Here is a 25885-nt window from a genome sequence, read left to right as displayed (position 1 = left end):
CATTAATATGCAATGAAGTACAAATTACACAAAAGCAAGCGTGCTCACTGGTTCAAAGCTGGTGCACATTAATAGACTCAGACTTTAATGTCAGAAGGGACCATCATGGTCACCTAGTCTGACTTCCTGTACATCACAGGTCACAAAATGTCACCCACACCACTCCTGTAATCCATCAGCAACATCAGCTAGTGGTTAAATCCTCAAATCTGGATTTAAATACTTGAAGTTACAGATAATCCACATTTACTCTAGTTTATACCAGGAAGTGACCCACGCCCCACACTGCAGAGGACGGTGGAAAAAAAACACACCAGGGTCTCTGCCAATCTGACCTGGGGGAAAATTCCTTCCCAACCCCAAACATGGCAATCAGTTGGATGGCAAGACATACCAGCCAGACACTTGGGAAATAATTTTCTGTAGTAACTCAGAGCTCTCTCCATCTCTGTCCATTGGGGATATTTGCTCGTAGCGGTCTAAGATTGTCTACAATGGCACTTGACCCAACTCATCAAACCACCCCCTCCATAAACTTAAGCAGCTCAGTCTTAAAGAAGTTAGGATTTTTGCACCCACTACTCCCCTTGGAAGGCTGTTCCAGCACTTCACTCCTCTGATGGTTAGGAACCTTTGCCTAATTTCAAGCATAAAATTAGTAATGGCCAGTTTATATCTGTTAGTTCTTTTTATCAACATTGGCCCTTAGATAACTCCTCTCCCTCCCTGTATTCATCACTCTGATGTATTTATGAAGATCATATTTCCCCTCAGCCTTCATTTGGTTAGCCTAGACAAGCCAAGCTCCTTGAGGCTCCTCTCAAAAATAAGTTCTTCATGCCTAATAGTCCTTCTCTGTACCTAATTCATCTTTCTTAAAAGGTGGGAGACTAGAATTGCACACAATATTCCAGAGGAGGTCTCACCAGTACCTTGTATAACGGCAACAACACTTCCATTTCTCTATTCGAAACACCTCGCCTGATGCATCCTAAGATTGCATTAGCCTTTTTCATGACCATGTCACATTGGGGGCTCATCCTCTTCCTCTGAGCAACCAATACACCCAAGTCTCTTTCTCCTCTGTCACTTCCAACTGACATATCCGCAGCTTATAGCAAATATTCTTGTTGTTAGTCCTCACATGCACTATTACAGGATACGGCAACCTTTGGCACACAGTCCACAGGGTAAGCCCCCTGGCGGGCCGGGCTGGTTTGTTTACTTGCCGCTTCTGCAGGTTCGGCTGATCACAGCTCCCACTGGCCGCGGTTCGCCGTTCCAGGCCAATGGGGGCTGCGGGAAGTGGCACAGGCTGAAGGTTGTGCTGGCCACTGCTTCCCGCGGCCCCCATTGGCCTGGAGCAGCAAACCATGGGCAGTGGGAGCCGCGATTGGCTGAACCTGTGGAAGCGGCAAGTAAACAAACCAGCCCGGCCCGCCAGGGGGCTTACCCTGCAGGCTGTGTGCCAAAGGTTGCCAATCCCTGAACTATTAAATTTCATCCCATTTCTATTACTCCAGTTTTTGAGGTCATCCAGACATTCTTATATGATATTCCGGTCCTCCTCCATATTGGCAATATCACCCAACTTTGCATCATCTGCAAATTTTATTAGTACACTACCACTTACACGGCTGCTACTCTGAAATATGCCAAAGTCATTACTGAAAATGCTAAATAAGATAGGGATCGGTCTTGGGAGCAGAGGAACTCCACTAGTAACCTCCCTCCAGCTGGACAGCTCACCTTTCAATATGGCCTCTTGGAGGCTCCCTTTTAACCCCAGTTCCTTATTCATCTTCAATTCTCATTTAATCACCATCTTCTCTAATTTCCCATATGGAACTGTATCAAATGCTTTTCAGAAATCCAGGTAAATTAGATTTCCTTTGTTAAACAAAAAAAAAAAAAGCCGCAAACTATTGTCTTCTCAAAGAGATCATGTTGGTCTCATATAATCTACTTTTTGTAAAACCATGCTGTATTTTATCCCAATAGCGGATTACTTCTATGTACATAACTACTCTCTCTTTCAAAATTTGTTCTAAGACATTGCATATAATTGAGATCACACTAGCATGCCTGTAGGGTTCCCCCCCCCTTTCTTAAAAGTAGATACTTTATTAGCAATTCTCCTGTCAGAGTATGACCCCCAAGTTAATGGATTTATTAAAACTCCTTCCTATTGGGCTTGCCATTTCATGAGCCAGTTTGTTTATATTGTGAATGGAGATTATCCAGCCCCCCAGTTTGGTCCCATTACACTTTTTCAGTTTTTACTTCCACCTCAGATGAGGTAATTTCTACTTCCATATCCTCATTTCCATTTGCCACCCTGCCACTACCCTAAACTCCTCATTACCCTTATTAAAAACCGAGGCAGTGTATTTATTTAGGTGTTTCCTATATTATCTTTCATCTCCACCCCATCTTCACTGCTTAATGGTCCCACTTCATCTTTGCTTGTTTTCTTTTTATTTAGATGGCTATTTCTGTTTTTTCCTGAACAGCACATACCCTTTAATACCTTTACTCTAGTCATGACTACTGTTCCACCATGTTTCTGTTATAAGGTTTCACTTCCTGCACCAGTAGTTCTAGTTCCTTCACTTTGTACACCAGCGTGAGGAGCCTAAGTAACAGACATCTTAGTTGTTTCTGCTTGGCTTCACCCAGATTCCTTGCTCAATTAGGTACAGTCATTCTACTGCCAATATCACCTACCTGTTAGCATCATTGGACACCAAGAGGAAAAAGACAGTGCCACTGCCATTCTATACATTCTGTCATTCCTTTCTCAACGGCTCTATCCTTTTATACTTGATTTTCCTCCCGCTCAATATCAGGAGGCATAGAAATTACATAAGCATCTCCCTCCCTACTCAGGTGGAATCCATCCCATGAGTACAGTCCTCTGTCCTAGAATGCCTCCTAGTGGTCAAACACTCCGAAGTCCTCCTTATAGCACCACTGCCTGAGCCTTCTGTTGATCATCATAATTTTGACTTCGTTCTCGTCCTCCAGGCACTGGTAGAATCCCACTGAAGGTCAAGTGACCCTCTTTCTTTTAGAGTCTTTCCTAGCCTTGCACAATCTCCCTGGATGTACTCCAGTGAGAATCTAGCTGTATCATTTGTTCCTACATTTAGGGCAATCAGTAGATTCTTTCCTGCTCCACATCTTCTAGCTGAACTCCTGGCAGACAGCACACCCTTCTGTTCTCCAGATCAGCTCTGGTGACAGGCCTGTCTGTTCTTCTTAGTAGGGAGTCCCCAGTCATGGAGACCTGCCTCTTGGTTGGTGCGATTCTCCAGTCTTCTTCCTTCTGTTCTTTCTGACTGCAAGTCCTTGTCTTCAGTTCTTCCTTGCAATCTTCTGCGAGTCATCCTCTAACTCTGGCTATTTCCATTGACTCTTCCCCCTCTTCCTGTAGGGCTAGCCACTACTCTTTTCTTCCTTGCCCTCCCATTTCCTGTAACTGCCTCCTGGGCCCCTTCTTCATTTTCCAACTCAGCAAACCTGTTCCTGAGCTCTATTTCTCCTTCACTAGCTGGTTTTTAACTCTGCCTAGTTCTCATAGTCACATACTTCCACTAGCCTCTTTCCTCACCCATCAGTCTATCCTCAAAGTTCTCCAGTCCAGCTTGCATCTGTGAGTCTTGAGTTTTCCCTTCAGCCTCCTCTCACCTTCCTTCTATTATCTGCTCAAATCCCCTTCAAAACTGAACCATATAGTTTCTACTTGCATCTCCAAACCTCAGATCTTCTGGTCCATCAGGTGACACTTCATACAAACGAAGCACTTTTTAGTACCTACTCCAGGATAATGTACATGCCTCAGCTTCCACATCCAGTCACCTTCATTGTCTCTTTCATTCCTTGGGTCACTACAATGGCTGCTTCTGTAGCATTCATAGCCTTCCCTGGAAAGAAAGCACCTGGACTCTCATCACTAATCATAGGGCCTACCTCATAACAAATATATTTGGTTTTCACAAGCATCAAACCTGATTTTCAGGGCTTTGGTGATATTGAAGTGTTCTGAGATTTTTCTATAAAAATCTAGCTCTGTATAACACTAATAACTTTTCCTTATTATCAGAGTCTTTCCCATAGCCATACATCTGACTGCCTCTTTTACTCCATTGAAGTATTCAACAGATTCCCTGCCCCCTCCAGAAACAATTCCTGTCGGTCATCCTTGAAAGCAGTGCTTTTTGGTGATGGCAGCATCCAGTAACTAAGCAACAAAAGATAATCCCTGAACAAGAATTCAAGGTGGATCGAAGTATAAGCCCTATTGCATTTATTCTGTTGCAATCCAATCCAATTTGCTGCATCATCATTTTTCTCACTTTGCAGTAATTTACACCAGAGACTTATAGTCTGCAACCTTAAAATATATATAGTTATTTATATAAATTCCCCTAAAATCAATGTTAAATTAAAAAAAAAAAAGACTAATTGGAGCACAAATTAAGACCAAGGTTTCCTCTAATGCCACCAACAGGCCCTAAAGCTGGCAGACAGACAGACCCCTGAAGGAATACGCAGTGTAAAGGGATCCTTTGTTTAGATCAAGGCTCCTAATCCCTGCTCACTGCAATTGGGGAAAAATGGGTGTGGTCAGAGCTTCTCTATGCTTTGGTAATCCTTGGCTACATCTTCCCCCTCTAAGATCATGGTGCATCCTGGGAGCCCAGTCTATGGAAGAAAATGGGGAGGTACGGTCAGACTGCAAAAGAGCCCACAGCAGCAAGTCTCAGACTCAGGCTCACACTCCAGGTCTAAAAATAGTAATGTTAACTTTCCCGCTTGGACTAGAGCTTGGGCTTTGAGACCCACCTTCCTTGGCTGGAGCCAGGGCTCGGAGATCTGGCAAGGGAGGCGAGTCTCAGAGCACAGGCTCCAGCCAAGCAAGAATGTCTACACTAAGGAACTTTGTGTACACCAACAGCATCTATTTTTAGTGTGAGCCCAAGTCCGTTGACCCAGGCTTTCAGAGTCACTGCCCTGTTTGTTGTTTCATTTTCTGCAGGGTCAGGGAGGGGAAAATGTACCCTAGGAGTATAAGATGAGGTGCCGCAACAGCATTTCTAAACCAAAATCTTTTTGTATTCAGATTCACTGAAAATCTGAAGTTCCCCATGGGAAAGCACCAAACCATCTTGCCACCTTTGCACCACCTGGTCCTAACCTGCATTGTTCATTCCTTGGCTGAAGGCCTGAGCCAATATATACATTCTTCTTGTAAGTGATCACTTCAAAGTCCAATACAATTTCACTTGGATTTAGTTAAGCATTTTTTTTAAATTAGGCACACAGTTTTAACTGGTCCCTGGGTGGTAGCTTAATATGGGATTCATTACACAGGCTATAGTAACCATATATACAGTGTACATTTTGTTTTTAATGCACTTGTTAGTGAATGCACATAAACCCTGCCATATGAATGTGATAAGAGCACCTAAGAGCACAACAAAATGCATAATCCAGTGGGTAGATGTAAGGGCTAATATAACTGGAACGTACTAATAAAAAAGTATAAATAACTCATTCGTATCTCTCAGGATAGGTTTTCCCCACTCATTCTGCAGAAAATATGAAGATTCCTATTAACAAGAGGCTGAGGTTTAAAAACACAATTAGCACTGATTTTCATTCTGGGGAGCTATGTTCAGAAACACAGAGGGAGTAGGTAATTGACTGGGATCAGCAGGTAAGGTGACCAATAAGCCAGCAACATTTAAAGGGGACACTGTGAATCAACAAATAGATGTTACAATTGCCCAGGGACATAGACTGCAGTTCAGAATTGAGCTTACGAGAAAGAGAGCCATAAACGAACCTGTTTTCTATTAAATGGCCTGGGTGTGAGAGTCAGTCAGCAGAGTTTATTAAATACTATACTCAGCCAACACATTTATTAAAGGAGAGAAATGTCACTGGAGAAATTGCATCTATACTGAAGAAAACTATATATGGAACAACAAACATCTATCAAGAGACAGTTGGCTTAATTGCTATGCTTTCCACAGTCTGATATTCCCCTCCTCCATTAATGTGGGAAGAGGGAAGCAGACTCAGGGGAAGTCAGCCAGCAGCTGCAGAAGCATGAGAGAAGTGAGCTGTAGCTCACGAAAGCTTATGCTCAAATAAATTTGTTAGTCTCTAAGGTGCCACAAGTCCTCCTTTTCTTTTTGCGAATACAGACTAACACGGCTGCTACTCTGAAAGCAAGGGCTATGCAGCATGCTCCTCTTGCACCTGAGCTTGTGAGGGAGCAAGGCGAGAGGCATTTTCTATTCCTCAGTACTGCAGGGACGTCTCTGTGGATGATAATACTGTGTTACCTGTGCACACCTCTCTGTGGTCTAAGGGGTGCTGGAGTAACAGCCAGCCAGGAGGATAACTATAGAGACATTGTGGCCCAATTCTCCAGTCTCCCCAGTTTTTACCTTGGTGTAACTCCACTGACTTCGGTGAAGTGGCTCCTGATTTATACCAGAAGGCGAGGAGAATCAGGCCCTTTGGGTTACCCTGCCCTGCTTCTTTGCTTCTTCCGACCCTGGCTGTGAATTCTGCCTCTGCTTAAACAAATTCAAAATCCCCAGCCTTTTGTTGACAGAAAGACAGACCTTGTAAGAGGCTGATAATGATAATCCACTGCTGAACATCAAGAACCACAGGGCTCTTATCAAATGTACATTGGCATTCAGGAAAGGAAACCTTTGCCCCAGCTTTTGAACTTAGCGCAAACAACTCTATACGGCACTCCACCCAGCTTCGTCTGGCATCCACAGCCTTCTGGAATGCTCTCCCTCTCTGAAATCAAGCCCACCAGAACTATCCCCTCTGCGGGTGATGGTCTCACTGCCAATTCAGCCTTCACACAACTAATTAGACACGAGGTGCTTCCCCCCTGTTCATGAGAGATCTGTTCTCAGGGACGCTTCAACCAAGGCACAGATGTCAGAATCCCAATTCCTGGCATAAAATGAGCCTCCTGAGAACTTGTCCCTTTCTTCCTCCCCACTCAGAGGCCTACTTCTGTGTTCCACCTGTGAGGAGATGCTCATCATATCACACAGTCCTTCACAGAGGGCCAAATCCTGCTGGATCCACACATGGATCCAAGAACAATCACTGGTATGGTGTGTTTCACCCCATTTGCCAGAAGGGAAACCCTGCCCTCCCGATGTAAACAGTGAAGGAAATACTGTGAATTAAAGCTAAAAGTTTCCTGGTCCCTACATGGACTTTCCCCCCCATGGAGGCCCATAGACACTAGGTTCTTGTTACTTACGTTCCTAATGTTTTTGCTCTGGCAGTATTGAGCCACTCTTAAATTTGTTACTTGGTTCTTCTGCACTCATTGTCATCTTGCAAAGCCAATTTGTGTGTGAGATCTTGAAATCAATAATAATAAAAAGAAGAGGCTGCTCACTTGAGTGTGAGGAACCTACATCACATTCAATACCTTGGAGGGGCTGTTCTCCAGCACTGTAATAAAGTACAGTTTGTTAAACAAGCTGGCCGCCCTTCCTTTCTCTGGGATGTTGCTCTTGGAAATTGAAACAAGGGGAGAGCCATTTTTTGCTGTGCAGAAGCTTGTTCTCTATTCTTTTTAGGGCCAGATCCTGAGCCAGTCCAGCTGCTTGCCAATCAGTGGATCTATGCCAATTTACACCAGATAACAATCCGGCCCTTAAAATATAAAAATAATTTAGGAAACTGGTTTCACCTCTAACCGGCTTCCCCCCCACAAAAAAAAAAAAACAACCTTACTCTGCCCTTCACAATTTCCAGTAGAGACAGAAAGCCACTTGTTTGGCTATGTACTAAGTAGCTTCTTATAGCAGAATCTTCTGTTTCTTTGCTGGATTTTTCTGAAGGCCGTCTGGGGGATTTGTTAATACCAGCATTAGTGGCCAAATTCCAATTTGGAACACTCTATTTTACCTGCTTAAATTCCCCCTGTCGCTTCAACTGGATGATGCATTCTTCACCACTTTCTTGTCCTCAAACTACTATAAGTTATAATGGCTACTGTGTTCTTTCCTAGAGACTGCATTTCAGCGCTGGATGAAGTGAAGAGACTCCTCTGTAATTCTGTAATGAACCTACCTGCTTGGAAAAAAAAGACTCTGTATAAACCAGAGCACCCAATAAAAGCTATAATAATAAAAATAAAATAATAATAATACTCCCCCAATAGTAAAGACATTCATCCTAATTGTCAGTTTCACCCAGCTACCAAGGCCTCTTTAGCAAAGCTGCTTTTCCCATTCATTGTGTGCGCTGATGCCTTTGCTTTTTATTACACTTTTATTTCATTGCTCTGCTCCCTTGGAAGCTCTTACTTAATTGTTCCCTGCAGCTCAGCAACCTGAAGTCACCTACAGAATGCGTGTGGCTGAGTCACGTAATATTTTTTTCCCTACCCCTGCATTCTCTCACTTAATGAATTTGTTAAAGCTGCAGCACTTACAGGTCAAGAGGCCAGTTTGGAAGCGAATTTGTCGTTGGATTTGGATCACGACTTGGCAAACACTCAGTTGGCTTCTTAAGCAACTCCAGCTGAAAAGGTACAATGCTACTTTTCAAACCTGTTTAAGCCAATGGGAATCTGTTGACTTCAGTGGGTTTTGGATCAGGCCCTTAGTGAATTCTGGTCAAGGATATCAAAGGGCCCTATTCAGCAAGGTACTTAACTTTAAGCACACAAGTATGTATTAACATCAGTGGCACTAATCACATCGCTTAACAGAGGCCTTATAACACCCTTTGAGGAAGGGAAGTACATTTTACAGTGGGGGAGTGAAGAGGGGACCATAGAGGCATAGACTAACATTTCTGAACTTGAGTGCCTAAAATTAAACACTTAATTTCATATTTAAGCACTTAAAAATCTGTGGCAGAGCCAGAACAGAATCCAGGTCCTGTAACCCTGTCCTGTGTCTTACTTGGACCTGGTCAGAAAAGAGAAAACATTTTTCATGGAAAAATGTGTTTTTCTCATGGAAATTTTTTCAAGAGTTTCTGATCATCTCTAGTTTTAACTGCAAAACCATCCATTCAGGCAATTCTGCATTTAAAAAACAGACCTCTCCAGAATTTGTACCAATATGTTTCCACTTCACACTACTAGAGATTTGCAGCATTTCTGGTACATCTAACAACACACCAGAACATCCACTAAGTATGACCATTTTGCATGTTTTCCCCTATATAATAATAATTTTAAAAAACCATGACTCATTTCCAATGGTGCCTGATGCAACAGCATATGCTATTTGCCCTGGGCCTTGGAAACTGTGCGGATTGCTGCAAGGTGACATTTGAGGGAAATGTGCCAAAAAAGATTTTTCTTTCAGAAATATCTTGTCGTTTCAGACCACTTTGCTCCATTCTGGGTGGATAGACAGCTCTTGTGCTCTAGGGTGATCTCCAGTTTCTCTTTCTACTACAAAAACAGTAAGTAATTTGCAAGATGGGGGAGTGGGGGTGGAAAAGGATAAAGTTTGTCCAGTGGGACGTGCTGATGTCTTTTCCGGGGAAATCTCTCTGGAGAATCAGGTCAGTTGGTGATTTGCAAATGCAGGGGAAAATGGAAGAATGTTCAGTAATATCCTTAGGAGCTGGGAATAAGTTCTCTCTAGTGAGGGTTTTCTTTTACCATTAGCACAATGTGACTCTGATCCTGACTGGGGGCACGCAACACTAAAATGTTACAAATAAATAATAAGCCAGAGAAGGAAGCAAATTGCAGTAAAAGGAGGAAATCTCCCTCCTACACTCCAACTTTACACTTCACTTCACAGTTGTCTGTGTATTAATAGCTATAGTCAAACACTATTTGGTTTTATTTCATGCTCTTTAGTATTCAATCCATGCATTTTAAAAATCATAGACTGGCATTTTCAAAAACATGTAAGGTGCCTAAAAGACCAGTTTGCCTATAATTGGGCACTTAAATGGAAGATCAATGGGAAGATGAGTTTTCATTCCCAAGATGCGTCTCCTCCGCTCTCCACAGACTGGTTTGGGCTGGAGATGTGGCTTAGTCCTCCAGACTAACTTGCTACCTCAGAAAAGGGTTAAGAGTCCCAACAAACAAAAAGTTTCTTCTGCCCCTCAGGGGCTTCTCTTCAGGCCATCCCTCTACTGGGCCCTTTTTCCAACCCCTTTCTAGAGTACTTGTGTGAATTTGTCTGGCTTTGGTGCAGAGCACTGGGTCCCCAGGTACATTCCTCTGAAGCAGCCAGCGTCTTTCAGACACTGGCTCAGGGCCTTCCACAGGATCCTGTCCACTCCCTGTAGATCCAACTCCAGACTGGCCTCACTCTCTCTCCTTCCTCCCTCCCGCCCCCCCAGGCTGGGAGGTAGCTAATCAATAATGGCACAGGGTGGCTGGCCCCTGCATCTCTCCTTAAAGGGGCCAGTTATACTGTGATAATGGAGACTGGCACAGGGTCTCAGCCCCTCACAATCTTTAGTATATTTGTCCTCCAGACACACCCCTGAGGTAGGGAAGTGCTGTGGTCCTCATTTTACATATAGTTAAATGACTTGCCACAAGTCACACCGAGTCTGTAGAAGAGCAGGGAATTGAACCAGAGTCTCTCAAATCTCAGGCTTGCACTGTAACCACTGGATCATCCTTCCTGCCCAATGAAAGAAAAAGGGGGTGCATAGACCTTTCAAGTGTTATTCCCGGCATGCAGCAGGATCATATCAGGGTAATGTAGTGGGGGCGCATGCACACCTTGGCTAGTCAGGAATGAAGCCTGAAATTTCTCTTACCCTTTGGCTAATGGGACAGGGGAGCTGGCTGAGCCCCACACAAGAGCTAGTCGAAGGCATTGATCCTTTGGTGTTAGGGTTACCATATGTCCATATTTTTCCAGACATGTCTGGCTTTTTGGTTCTTTAAAAATTCCTCCTGGACGGCGATTTAATATCTAAAAATTTTTTGACGGGATTTTGCCACATCAGTTGGGACATCCTTTGTCCCGATATCGGGAACTGCTCACCTCACCACGCGCACCAAAGTCCCAGGGCTGGCAGCGCTTCCTGGGGCAGCTCCCGGCGCGCACCCGCCCACCGGCAGGAGCCTGCAGTGCGGACAGCCCCAGGTACAGAGGCAGAGGGGGTCTCCGTGTGCTGCACTGGCTCCCTCCTGCCCTCCGCCCCCCTTCCCCTGACCTGACCCGATCCACCCGATGCTTCCTGGGAGCCGCCCCAGGTAACCACTGCCAGGACTCCCCACCTTGCCCCCCAGCAGGTCCCTCTAGCTCTTAGGGTCAGGGCGGGAGGCTCTCTGCACGCTGCAGGTACCTGCAAGCCCCGCTCCACGGCTCCGGCAGCTCCCATTGGTGCTTTTCCCGGCCAATGGGAGCATGGAGCTTGCGCGTGTGGCGGGCACAGCATGTGGAGACCCTTTGGCTGCCCCTGATCCTAGGAGCTAGAGGGACCTGCGGCAGGAGGGGCGAGTAGGTGAGCAGGGCAGGGGGTGGTGAAGAGGCGAGCAGCGAGGGAGCCAGCAGCGAGCGGTGAAGAGGCGAGCGGCGACGGAGCCAACAGCAAGCGGGGTCCCATGGGGCAGGGAGGGGGCATGAGCAAATCCCCCCTCTCCCCTCCTGTGGGGTGTCCTCTTTTTTGAATGTTCAAATATGGTAACCCTATTGGTTTGTGCGCGCAGGGAGTGGGGAGCCAGTTTCCATGAAGTGACTAAAGCACCATAGTTTCTCCAGGGTAGCCAGATGAGGTTAGCGCTATACCCCTACCCGTGGCTGCCCTCACCTACTTTACTTGGTGGTAAACACTACAGTGCTTTGTTGCCTCCACTAGGACTGTACAGCAGGACAGTTCACACCCATCAATCATTCTACAGCAGCTGTCCATCTTTTTGTCTCCATTACATTTCCCCCACTCTATTGCTTCCTGCACTGTCGAGGTCTAGGTCCAATATTCATATATGTTACTGCACATCCTTACCAGAGCACTGCCTTGCAACACTGCGTGGTACAGCATTCAGCCTCAGTTTCCCACCTGGTCTTCCGCTACTCCACACCATCTCCAATACCTGCTGGGCTGCACAGACTTAACCCTCCACTAAGCCTTACACTTACAAGTTTACACCTTCCAGAGCACTCAAAGTCTAAAACAAGCATGAAACAATGCAAACTCTTCCCTTACCTCCAGGAAATCTGCTGACCCTGGCCAGCCTTCCCTCCCACAGTGAAGGCCCCACATACACATTCTCTGCCTGCCCCCTCCACCTGAGATGGGCTCTTTCTCTAAAGCACCTTAGTGAAAGTCTGGCTCCTGCCACAGATGTCCCTTACTGGGCCTTCAGTAGCCATTAACCAATTCCTGCATTCTATGAAAGACTGTTGTGCCCCATAACACCATACATTGAACTCTGAAGTTCAGGGCTTAAATTCTCAGAGTATTTCCTAGAGTCCCCTATACCTCCCTCTGCCATTTGGGGCTTGGGGCTCCAGCCCCATGGGGCCCCACAGATCCCCTAAAACCAACTCGCAGCCCCTTGGGGGCCAAGGACTCCTGGTTGAAAACCAACAGCATCAAACTGAAATCAAGGGTTAAAAACATTGACGAGCACTCCACTCCAGACAGCTTCAGCTGAATTAAAGCCCTGCTGAAGTTACACACAATCCTTCATTAAAAGGAAGAATGAAAAGATAGGAGAACTATTGTCTAACTGATTATGTTCAGCCACAAACACCTTACATTGTTCAAAATAAGTTTGTTGTATAGTACATACAATGGTAAGGGGCTTAGCTGCACAGCACATCCCATAAAATCAAGGGGGAAACCTCCACAAGGCTAAAAATAATGCTTAACAAAAATCTGTTCTAACATATTAAACAATTACATTTTTACTACTCAGCCTGCCACTTTCTAGCAGTTTAGCTCTTCTTGGTTTTTGTCCTTCAGAGTTAGCTAAAAATTGACTCTCTGGGTTCTGCAGCCATTCCTTTTGTGCTGGCAGCAGCTATAATTATGCACCAATTAACCTTAATTAAACCAATTCTTGTATAACTGCACACACAGACAATTCACCAAACAAACAGCTTGACAAATATTGTCATTTAAAAGGCTTAAAAACAAGTCAAATCCTTAATTGGAAAAGTCAGGTTCTAAATTGCTGCATATTGCTAGCTCTTTGCTGTTACAATGATAGAAAAGGAGTGGTGGCCAATCACCTTCCATGCTCCCCAAACCCTAGCAGGAATTAATTAGTTCTGGCTGATGGGTCTGAAACTGATTATTCCCATAGGAAAGCAGGGTAATCAAATATACTTCATTATGGTAAGTGACAGGCTCGTGTGGTAGGCACTGGAATAATTGTCTTGACGCTAGACTGGGAGACTGAAGACTTTGATTTTATTCTCTGCTCTGTGACCTCAGGCAAATTGCTTCATTTCTCTGTTTTCCCTCCCCAGCTTTGCCTGGCCTGTTTATTTAGACCAGGGGTCTCAAACGCAAATTACCAGAAGGGACACATGAGGACTAGTACATTGGCCCGAGGGCTGCATCACTGAAACCTTTCCATACAATGATACAAAAGTATAGTCAAAAATTTAAAAAAAAAAAAAAAAAAAAAAACAACTACAGCTAAGTGAGACCTGGGGGGTCCTGCTGAACATATCATGGCTCGCCTGCCCCATCAGCTACTCTGGAGGCACCAAGAGAGATTTGATCTGAAACGGAAAATGGAGAGCCTGGGCAAGAAACTTGGCTCTCACCTCCTGAGTCTAGGATTTAAAGCCAAACTGATGTTACATGATATGAGTTTGCTAGTCTCAGCTTAGGCTCTGCTGGTCAAGTCTCTTGTGACTCCTGTCTGTTGATTTAAAGGTAGTCTAGGGCTCTGGGGCGAGAGGTATGGCAACATGTGCAGGATGCAGTCCTTGAGACTCCCCCAGCTCTGAGCATCTGCACTGGGGTTAAAGGCAAAGAGGACACTAGCTTCCACAAGGTGATGTTCTGTTGTAACCATTCCTGTGGGGGAAGAGCCTCCCAGTTCAAGTACATAAAAGAATGAAAATGCTGAAGGGGCAGGCAGCAGCCAGCTGCAGTTTATAGGCAAGGAGCATGTGCAGCGTGCGAGCACATGTTTTGTATCAGGAGGTGCTGTCCTGAGAGGATGGGGGATAGAGGTTCTAATTCAAGTAAACAAAACCATCCAACCCCCACCCTGAAGAGAACTTCCCACCCAAATCACTCATCCCGCAGAGCTGCAAACCTTCCACCTTCGGCAGACAGCAGCCAAAGCAGAATGGCAAACCACCTCACTCAAACGACAAAACACGCCCCCTCCCTGCCCCTATTCCAACCCCTTCCCCAAATCCCCGCCCCGGCCCCGCCTCTTCCCCACCTCCTCCCCTGAGCGCACCACGTTCCCGCTCCTCCCACCCACCTTCTGGAGCATGCAAACAGCTGTTTGGCAGTGGGAAGCGCTGGGAGGTAGGTGGGGATGCGGCACACTGCGGGGGGAGGAGGAGGTGGGGCGGGTGGAGGAGGGGAGCTTGGCTGCTGGTGGGTGCAGAGCACCCACTAATTTTTCCCCGAGAGTGCTCCAGCTCCAGACCAGCCACGGAGTTGGTGCCTATGGTGGGCTGCAGGAAATAACTCCACAGGCCACATACGGTCCACGGGCTGCGCGTTTGAGACCCCTGATTTGGACTGTAAGCTCTTTGGGGCTGTCCGTTGCCTAGCATCCTGGGTCCCTGGTCTTGTTGGGGCCTGAAAACCCTACATTAACACAATTAGGGCAAGAGTCATCAGATGGTGATGTTACAAAATAACTTTACTTAGCAGGCAAATACAGGTCAATCTTTGAAGAAATGCTCTGTTGTTAATTTTGGAGTGCAGGGTCTGTCTGAGGGAGCTGTTGTGAGCAGCAGCTGAGTTTGCTCTCTGCCTTGTCTACACTACAGAATTTCGTTGACGCAAGTTATGCCAACGTACAGCCCCCGCTGTTGCGAGTCCATACTATGCTCCTTGTGCCAGTGGGAGCGCATCCACACTAGCAGCTCTTGCATCGACACAGAGAGCAGTGCACTGTGGGTAGTTATCCCACTGTGAAGTTGTCCGCAGGGTGCTTTGGGAAGGCTTTGCACTTTATATGACCAAACTGACATTGCTGAACACTACACAAGAAGCCCACAGAAGTGTGTGTGGTGGGGGGTTGGGGGGAGTGTGTGTGGTGGGGGACAGTGAGTGTGTTGGCAGTCCTTTAAGTTCAGACAGCAGCCGGAAGCAACCAATCCTGAGGCAGAAACTGGTGCACAGACAGCTGGTGTCCCCTTGCTCCCCTGTAGTCCAGGCAGGAGTGCATTTACTGCCAGGAGCCAGCATACTCAGATGGGCAGTAGCTACGTGAGCTGTCCATGCTGCTTCAAAACTTCTTTGGGGTTTGAAAGGGGAGGGGTGCATGCCTGTGTAGCTGGATGCAGGGCAGCGGAATTCAAAAGAGTGAGCAGAGCAGTCACGGTGGGCATTATGGGATACCTCCTGGAGGCTAGTTACTGCGACGTAATGAATGCAGTTCTACACTGAAGCTTTGTTGATCTAACTTTGCTACAAAAAGCTCTACGCCTCTCATCAAGGTGGTTTTACTTTGTCAGCAAAGCTGGAGAGTTTTGTCAATGGGAGAAGCATTGTAGTGTGTTCACCTCCGCTGTTTTGTCGACAAAAGCTGCCTTTTGCCAACAAAACTGTGTAGTGTAGGCAAGGCCTTAACCTCTCTAATTATATCAGTTTTTTAGGGCAGAGGTGCTCCCTGGAAAACAGGCACTGGCATTTGGGCTGAATTTCCTGAAAGAGGGGACTGCCTACGTGCTGTTTGGCCACCTCTGATCTAGGACTTGGTGGAAATAAAACAAGTTACACTAAAAAATTCCCAGATTCTGCATCACTGATTTCTCCTCTAATGGGAAACCCATGTGCAAGGCCTCAAAATCTGTTACTGTCTGGCAAAAAGAGACAATACAAATCATAAATAACACAATGATTTTAGACTTTTATCTTCTATAATGTACTATTTGGTGGCAAAACCTTGACTTGGTTATATTTTAGCAAAGGAATACATACTTATTTGACAGATCCTATCATATAATATTATGGGGTTTTTTTTGCAATTTTTCAGGTAGCCTCTATACGTAGTATATTGGAGTAAATATTCGGCCTTTAGAATACTTTTGTTAATAACAAAAGATAGTGGATCATGTAAATCATGTTTTCATATATCAGTTGTTAGCTTTAGGGAAAGCGTATAGAACAGGGCAATTACAGAGTGATCCACCCTGTCATACAGTCCTGGCTTCTGGCAGTCAGAGGTTTAGGGCCACCCCAAGCCTGGGGTTGCATCCCTGACCCTCTTGGCTAATAGCCATTGTTGGACTTTTCCTCCATTAACTTGTCCAGTTCTTTTTTAAACCCAGTTATACTTTTGGCCATCACAACATCCCATGGCAATGAGTTCCACAGCTTAGTTGTGTGTTATGTGAAATAGCACTTCCTCTTGTTTGTCTTAAACCTGCTGCCTATTAATTTCATCAGGTGATCCCTAGTTTTTGTATTGTATGAAAGGGTAAGTAACCATTCATGATTTTACAGACCTATTATATCCCCCCTTATTTGTCTCTTTTCTAGGTTAAGCAGCCCTAAGCTTTTTAGTCTCCCCTCATATGGAAGCAGTTCCATACTCTTGATAAATAAACACCTTTCTGTATACAGAACTATAAAATCCCTCCTGGCCAGAGGCAAAACCCTTTCACCTGTAAAGGGTTAAGAAGCTAAGATAACCTCGCTGGCACCTGACCAAAATGACCAATGAGGAGACAAGATACTTTCAAAGTTGGGGGAGCAGGGCGGGGTGAGGGGGGAACAAAGGGTCTGTCTGTCTGTGTGATGCTTTTGCCTGGACCAGATCAGGAATGCTCTTCAGAACTCCTGTAAGAAGTTAAAAGAAAAGGAGTACTTGCGGCACCTTAGAGACTAACAAATTTATTAGAGCATAAGCTTTCGTGAGCTACAGCTCACTTCATCCGATGAAGTGAGCTGTAGCTCACGAAAGCTTATGCTCTAATAAATTTGTTAGTCGCTAAGGTGCCACGAGTACTCCTTTTCTTTTTGCGAATACAGACTAACATGGCTGCTACTCTGAAACCTGTAAGAAGTTAGTAAGCAATCTAGCTAGAAATGCATTAGATTTTCTTTGGTTTAATGGCTGGTAAAATAGCTGCGCTGAATGGAATGTATATTCCTGTTTTTGTGTCTTTTTGTAACTTAAGGTTTTGCCTAGAGGGATTCTCTATGTTTTGAATCTGATTGCCCTGTAAGGTGTTTACCATCCTGATTTTACAGAGGTGATTCTTTTATTTTTTCTTTAATTAAAATTCTTCTTTTAAGATCCTGATTGCTTTTTCATTGTTCTTCAGATCCAAAAATTTGGGTTTGTGTTCACCTATGCAAAGTGGTGAGGATTTTTATCAAGCCTTCCCCAGGAAAGGGGGTGTAGGGTTTGGGGAGATATTTTGGGGGGAAGACGTCTCCAAGTGGGCTCTTTTCCTGTTCTTCATTTAACACGCTTGGTGGTGGCAGCATATGGTTCAAGAACAAGACAAAGTTTGTACCTTGAGGAAGTTTTTAACCTAAGCTGGTAAGAATAAGCTTAGGGGGTCTTTCATGCAGGTCCCCACATCTGTACCCTAGAGTTCAGAGTGGGGAAGGAACCTTGACAGTCCCACAAACAGAATTCCCATTGAGGCCACTGGGAGTTGTATACTCAGTTGTATACTTTATCATTCATATTGCGCTGGTGGCTTAGGATTTGATTCTGCACTTAGAGCTGCTTGGGTGGATCCCTGTGCCAGCACAGAGTTTGAATGAAGTCAGTTTAATTGCAGGATCAGGGCATCATGCAAGTCATTTAGCATTTTTTCTGTTCCTTCCACAGCACAAACTCAACATTGCTATTATTACCATCAGCTCTACAATTTGCAACTCATAGGCTGTGCTTGTTAATGGCAAAAGTTGCAGCTTTAGAGTGGCCGTCTTTCTCTGCTCCCCCTGAAATCACTGGCAAAACTCCCACTGCCTTCAATGGGAGCAGAGTTAAGCCAGTGCAGCACACAGTGGAAAATCCTATTATAGAATCATCGGAATGGAGAGCTAGAAAAGACCTTGCAAGTCATTTAGTCCAGCCCCCTGTGCTGAGGCATGATCAAGTAAACCTAGATCATCCCTGATGTCCAACCTGTTCCTAAAAACTTCCATTCTTTATTGTGAACAGTATAGTTAATATTTTTTTCCATTCAAATTATCTGCAGTCCCAAAATTACTAGCTGAAGAATAATTCTGAATACACTCCAGATTTTCCCAAGCTATTCACAGACAGTTCAGGAAGAATGGTCCACTAGTTAGGGTGCTAACCAGAGATCTGGGTTTAACTCCCAGCTCTGCAACAGACTTCCTGGGTGACCTTGGGTAAATCACTTAAGCTCTCTGTGTATCAGTTCTGTGCCTGTAAAACGGGGATAATAGCCCTTTCCTATCTCACAGCAGTGCTGCAAGGATTAATATGTTAACGATTGTGAGATGCTAAGATATGATTATGATGGGGCCCTGATAAGTATTTAAGATAGACAGATAGAAAAGAGGAAATGCATTGAATACTTTTGTTGGGAATTATCCCCTCTAATGTTTAATCTTCCCATACTCTCCATCACTATAATCCACCACTTTTCAAATCTTCATTTGCATTCTTACCAGAGTTTGATCCCTTTTCAATCCCTGCCTCATTTGAGTGACTGCTCAAGTTTCTCTGTCAGCAAATGGCAAGGATTATGCTACCCATCAGCCCTCCTGTAAGGCCTTGTCTATACGGTATGTTAGGTGTAATTTGTAAAGCACACTAATGTGTGCTACCCATGTAGCAGCTCAGATAGCTGCAGCGGCACAGGAGCTAGCAAACAGAGCTCTAAACAGGGGAGTTTGAGTGGGAGTTTGCAAAGGGAGTTTGTATTGTGGTGCTTGTTTGGGGTTTGCTTTTGCTGGGGGGGTGGTCCTTTTGGTGTGGCTTGTGTTTCCCAGATTAACAGGATTTAGGTGGGAAGGCGATGACAGATACAGAGGCAGCTGTGGGAGTGACTCCTGTAGTGGAAGACACATTGAGGATGACTGGATGTGGAAGCTGTGGTATGTACATGATCCTGGAGGGGGGAACCGGTAAGAGTTTTTTCTGCATGAAATGCCGCCTGATAGAGCTGATGGAGGAAAAGATCCGAGGTTTGGAGATGCAGGTGGAAAGTCTCATTGAGTTTAGGAAGGGGTTTGAGCAGATGATGGAGCAAAGATATGAGGTATCTGAAGGGAAAAGCTCAGACTCACGGATGGAAGCAGCGCTGGGAAATTTTGAGGGGAGACTGCATGAGGAAAGTGGTCAGTGGAAGCATGTGACTAAAAGAACCAGGCAGAGGAAAAGACGGGCTAGTGAAGGAGAAATAGAGTTTAAGAATAGGTTTGCAGAGTTGGAAAATGAAGAAGGGGCTCAGCAGGTACTTGTTGAAGGTGGAAGGGTAAGGAAGAAGAGAAGAGAGGCTAGTCCTATAGGAAAAGCGGAAGAGTCAAGGGGGACTACACCAAATATGAGCCCCAGGAGGATACAGGATGGGCTGAAGAAGATTATAAGGGAAAATAGGAAGGGAAAGAACTTGCAGCCAGAGGGAACAGGGGAGAGACTGGAGAATAGCACCGTCACCAGGAAAAGGTAGGTCTATGTGATTGGGGACTCTTTATTGAGAAGAATAGACAGGCCTGTAACTAGAGCTGATCCAGAGAATAGAAGGGTGTGCTGTCTTCCGGGTGCTAAGATACGAGATGTAGACCTGAGGTTGAAAAGGATCCTAAAGGAAGCGGGAAAAAATCCCCTAATTATCCTTCATGTGGGAACAAATGATACGGCTAGATTCTCGCTAGAAAGTATTAAGGGAGACTATGCTAGGCTGGGGAAGACGCTTAAGGAAATTGAGGCTCAGGTGATCTTTAGCGGGATCCTTCCTGTTCCTAGAGAAGGGCAACAAAGGTGTGACAAGATTATGACTGTCAACAGATGGCTTAGGCAGTGGTGCTATAAGGAGGGCTTTGGGATGTATGGCCACTGGGAGGCATTCATGGACAGAGGACAGTTCTCTCGGGATGGACTTCATCTCAGTAGGGAAGGAAATAGACTTCTAGGATCAAGGCTGGCACAACTGATGAAGAGAGCTTTAAACTAGGAATTAGGGGTAGATGGTTGGGAGATGTCCAGGAAATCTCCACGCCAGATTTTAGCATTGAGAGGGAAGAAGATGAAGTAAGAAAGGATACAGCCGTGGGTAGGAGAATGTATATAAGGAGCGAGGGCGGTGTGGATACTAGTCTAATAGGTTATACTGGATGTAGAATGACTGTGCCTAACAGGGTACAAAATGTAAGCGAGGCCAAACAGCAAAAATTAAGATGTTTGTACACCAATGCGAGGAGCCTAGGTAACAAAATGGAGGAACTAGAGCTACTGGTGCAGGAAGTGAAACCAGATATTATAGGGATAACAGAAACATGGTGGGATAGTAGTCATGACTGGACTACAGGTATTGAAGGGTATGTGCTGTTTAGAAAAGACAGAAACAAAGGTAAAGGTGGTGGAGTAGCATTGTATATCAATGATGAAGTAGAATGTAAAGAAATAAGAAGCGATGCAATGGATAAGACAGAGTCCGTCTGGGCAAAAATTACATTGGTGAAGAAAACTAGTAAAGCCTCTCCTACGATAGTGCTTGGGGTGTGCTATAGACCTCCGGGATCTAATCTGGATATGGATAGAGCCCTTTTTAATGTTTTTAATAAAGTAAATACAAATGGAAACTGCGTGATCATGGGAAACTTTAACTTTCCAGATATAGACTGGAGGACCAGTGCTAGTAATAATAATAGGGCTCAGATTTTCCTAGATGTGATAGCTGATGGATTTCTTCATCAAGTAGTTGCTGAACCGACTAGAGGGGATGCCATTTTAGATTTAATTTTGGTGAGTAGCGAGGACCTCATAGAAGAAATGGTTGTAGGGGACAATCTTGGCTCAAGTGATCATGAGTTAATTCAGTTCAAACTAAATGGAAGGATTAACAAAAATAAATCTGCAACTAGGGTTTTTGATTTCAAAAGGGCTGACTTTCAAAAATTAAGGAAATTAGTTAGGGAAGTGGATTGGACTGAAGAACTTGTGGATCTAAAGGTAGAGGAGGCCTGGGATTACTTTAAATCAAAGCTGCAGAAGCTATCGGAAGCCTGCATCCCAAGAAAGGGGAAAAAATTCATAGGAAGGAGTTGTAGACCAAGCTGGATGAGCAAGCATCTTAGAGAGGTGATTAAGAAGAAGCAGAAAGCATACAGGGAGTGGAAGATGGGAGGGATCAGCAAGGAAAGCTACCTAATTGAGGTCAGGACATGTAGGGATAAAGTGAGACAGGCTAAAAGTCGAGTAGAGTTGGACCTTGCAAAGGGAATTAAAACCAATAGTAAAAGGTTCTATAGCCATATAAATAAGAAGAAAACTAAGAAAGAAGAAGTGGGGCCGCTTAACACTGAGGATGGAGTGGAGGTTAAAGATAATCTAGGCATGGCCCAATATCTAAACAAATACTTTGCCTCAGTCTTTAATATGGCTAAAGAGGATCTTAGGAATAATGGTAGCATGACAAATGGGAATGAGGATATGGAGGTAGATATTACCATATCTGAGGTAGAAGCGAAACTGAAACAGCTTAATGGGACTAAATCGGGGGGCCCAGATAATCTTCATCCAAGAATATTAAAGGAATTGGCACCTGAAATTGCAAGCCCATTAGCAAGAATCTGTATGAATGAATCTGTAATGAATCTGTAAACTCAGGAGTAGTACCAAATGATTGGAGAATTGCTAATATAGTTCCTATTTTTAAGAAAGGAAAAAAAAGTGATCCGGGTAACTACAGGCCTGTTAGTTTGACATCTGTAGTATGCAAGGTCCTGGAAAAAATTTTGAAGGAGAAATTAGTTAAGGACGTTGAAGTCAATGGTAAATGGGACAAAATACAACATGGTTTTACAAAAGGTAGATCGTGCCAAACCAACCTAATCTCCTTTTTTGAAAAAGTAACAGATTTTTTAGATAAAGGAAATGCAGTGGATCTAATTTACCTTGATTTCAGTAAGGCATTTGATACCGTGCCACATGGGGAATTATTAGTTAAATTGGAGAAGATGGGGATCAATATGAACATCAAAAGGTGGATAAGGAATTGGTTAAAGGGGAGACTGCAACGGGTCCTACTGAAAGGCGAACTGTCAGGTTGGAGGGAGGTTACCAGTGGAGTTCCTCAGGGATCGGTTTTGGGACCAATCTTATTTAATCTTTTTATTACTGACCTTTGCACAAAAAGTGGGAGTGTGCTAATAAAGTTTGCAGATGATACAAAGCTGGGAGGTATTGCCAATTCAGAGAAGGATTGGGATATTATACAGAAGGATCTGGATGACCTTGTAAACTGGAGTAATAGTAATAGGATGAAATTTAATAGTGAGAAGTGTAAGGTTATGCATTTAGGGATTAATAACAAGAATTTTAGTTATAAGTTGGGGACGCATCAATTAGAAGTAACGGAATAGGAGAAGGACCTTGGAGTATTGGTTGATCATAGGATGACTATGAGCTGCCAATGTGATATGGCTGTGAAAAAAGCTAATGAAGTTTTGGGATGCATCAGGAGAGGCATTTCCAGTAGGGATAAGGAGGTTTTAGTACCATTATACAAGGCACTGGTGAGACCTCACCTAGAATACTGTGTGCAGTTCTGGTCTTCCCATGTTTAAAAAGGATGAATTCAAACTGGAGCAGGTACGGAGACGGGCTACTAGGATGATCCGAGGAATGGAAAACTTGCCTTATGAAAGGAGACTTAAGGAGCTTGGCTTGTTTAGCCTAACTAAAAGAAGGTTGAGGGGAGATATGATTGCTATCTATAAATATATCAGAGGGATAAATACAGGAGAGAGAGAGGAATTATTTCAGCTCAGCAGCAATGTGGACACAAGAACAAATGGGTATAAACTGGCCACCAGGAAGTTTAGACTTGAAATCAGACGAAGGTTTTTAACCATCAGAGGAGTGAAGTTTTGGAATAGCCTTCCAAGGGAAGCAGTGGGGGCAAAAGATCTATCTGGTTTTAAGATTCTACTCGATAGGTTTATGGAGGAGATGGTATGATGGAATAATGGGATTTTGGTAAGTAATTGATCTTTAAATATTCAGGGTAAATAGGACTAATCCCCTGAGATGGGATATTAGATGGATGGGATCTGAGTTACCCAGGAAAGAATTTTCTGTAGTATCTGGCTGGTGAATCTTGCCCGTATGCTCAGGGTTTGGCTGATCGCCATATTTGGGGTCGGGAAGGAATTTTCCTCCAGGGCAGATTGGAGAGGCCCTGGAGGTTTTTTGCCTTCCTCTGTAGCATGGGGCATGGTTGACTTGAAGGAGGCTTCTCTGCTCCTTGAAGTCCTTAAACCATGATTTAAGGACTTCAATAGCTCAGACATAGATGAGGTTTTTCATAGGAGTGGGTGGGTGAGATTCTGTGGCCTGCGCTGTGCAGGAGGTCGGACTAGATGATCAGAATGGTCCCTTCTGACCTTAGTATCTATTAATTTATGAATCTATGTAGACTCTGCAGGTGCGATCTAAAAAGGTACCTACTTCATGTTAAGGCAGACTGTGTTAATCTGAATTTAGCTTCCTTTCAGAGCAGGCCAGTAGCATCTACACAGGCCAGCTAGAGTGTGGTGCTTTAGAGTACTTTTCAAATCACATCCCTCTAGTACACTTTGCCAGCACTGTGTAGACAAGCCTCTCAAAGGAGAATTGCTCACGCTCTCTGGGGAGGATAAGGGTTTCATCTGAGGGCTTGCAAAGCCTCCCTGAATAATGTGTCTTTTCTCTTTCCAGCCTGGTGACACACATATAACAGGGTCTTTCCAGCCCTGCTGACACATCTCACAGTTTTTCACTTTGTGTAGAAGCAGAGACAAAAGACCCTTCTTTTATCTCCCGCAGTTTCATTTGGGTCTCAGTACCAGCCCGCGCACATGGCACGCCTCGTTCTTGCTGATACAACTGTTCTATTTTTCAGCAGTGCAGCTGGCAAGCCTGGAAATGGCAGAAACATGACCCAAGGGCCTGCCATTGCACACTGCATTACATGTGATAGCCAAAGCTGTTCGGCTTTTCGCACCACTAGAAATTCAATAGGGATGTGTTACATTAGCACATGTAACAATCCTGGCTGGTAGCAAGCCTACGGTTTCTTTGTGTTTTTTTCCCCCCACTGCTCTACTGTCTTTGCAGAAGACATTTTTATTTAGTGTGCTGTACCTCCATTTGAAGCAAATGTGCCAACCTTCTCTTCCCCCCGCCCGGAAGGCTTGGGTTTTGTTTTTGTTGTTAGTGGTGATGGTTTGTTTTCAAAGTACAGCCTTCCTGATAATTTTGCCAATAGGATTCCTTATAGCTGTATTAGCAAACACACCCTCGTTCACATACAGATAAGCGTGCAAAATGCACATAATGTCCGATTTATTAGCTTGGGTCACGTGATAGTATCAAGAATTGATGTTAACACTAAGTGGCATTAGCAGTACCTTCCTATCAGAACAACGTTCATTGTCAGTTACACTACTAGAGCAGCAGTTGTGCTACATTATAAATAATTATATTATCCACATTCAGCTTGTATCGTTGTACACAATGCTGGTACTATATCACACTTCATTAACATGCTAGACAGGACAGCTCCCACAGAAATACATTTCCTGACACTTTTCATTTGAAATATTATTCTACTAATTAATATACTGTAGATCAGAAATTACACAAGCCGGGTAAAAATTAGCTTTCCTATATTAATAGAGGAAGAGCATTAATTAAAATCCATTCTCCTGAAAATTATCACTTTACAAACTTACAGAGAAGCTGTCAAGGTTGGTAAATCCCAGATTTGACACCCTTTGTTTTCCTGTCTCTCTCTGCAAAGTCCCTATAATTCTCCGTGTCTTTGTCATCACAAAAACGTAATTGCTCTTTAAAAACAAATCAGCAACCTGGCATATAAGAACAAACCTATGATACCACATCAGTGTGATTATGGAATGGAGGTAACCAAAGAGGTCTTGTTCCTTTTTCCAGAGGGGAGGGGCAGGAAGTGGTTGCTACATTATTAAATATTACTTGTTTAAATTATTGTGCCTGGTGCTGTATAAAACATGATGAGCTCTGCTTCTTTCTTTGATCAGTCCTTCCTGGGTGGGACAAGCTCTGCCAGGAGCCTGTCAAAGGTGGGGAAGAGGCAACACTCTACCTCCTATTCCCTCTGTCCCTTGCTTCCCTCCTTCCAATAGCTCTGGCACCACATCTCTTACAAGGCCAGAGCAGGAGACTTGTGCTGACTAGACTGTGTTACTGATTCCTCAGACTCATGTTGCAATGTTGTCACCTGACAAGTTTGGCACATGGCTTGTGTGAAACATACGCTGGCTATATGGTAAGGGAGAAGTGGAGCAGCACAAAACATTTCACAGTGAGGAAAGACCATGTCTGAGATAAACATTTGTAGTTTTAAAGAACCCAACCCCATTGTTTGATGAGAAGAAAAGCCAGAACCTTTCAGATGTTCTGAAAAGAAGTTCTTAGGACATCAGGACAGCCTATTGTGATGGGGCAAGGCCAGATGGCTATAGAAAAGTAGTAGGAGATAGATATATTAGCTCCAGGCTA

General features: G+C 44.3%; 2 long non-coding RNA genes across 2 annotated transcripts in view; one reads left to right on the top strand and one right to left on the bottom strand.

Annotated features, from left to right (window-relative positions):
• Nucleotides 1-25885, bottom strand: part of LOC122459580 — a 52924-nt gene that overhangs the window by 18929 nt on the left and 8110 nt on the right. The gene's annotated exons all lie outside the window — the stretch shown is intronic.
• Nucleotides 9436-25819, top strand: LOC122459581. Its single transcript, XR_006280372.1, has 2 exons — nucleotides 9436-9582; nucleotides 24062-25819. It is a non-coding gene; the product is annotated as an uncharacterized LOC122459581 (long non-coding RNA).

This window comes from Dermochelys coriacea, chromosome 3 (genome assembly GCF_009764565.3).
Source record: "Dermochelys coriacea isolate rDerCor1 chromosome 3, rDerCor1.pri.v4, whole genome shotgun sequence".
Taxonomy (NCBI): domain Eukaryota; kingdom Metazoa; phylum Chordata; order Testudines; family Dermochelyidae; genus Dermochelys; species Dermochelys coriacea.
Note: the sequence above shows the minus strand (reverse complement) of the source record. Positions and strands in the feature narration are given on the sequence as shown.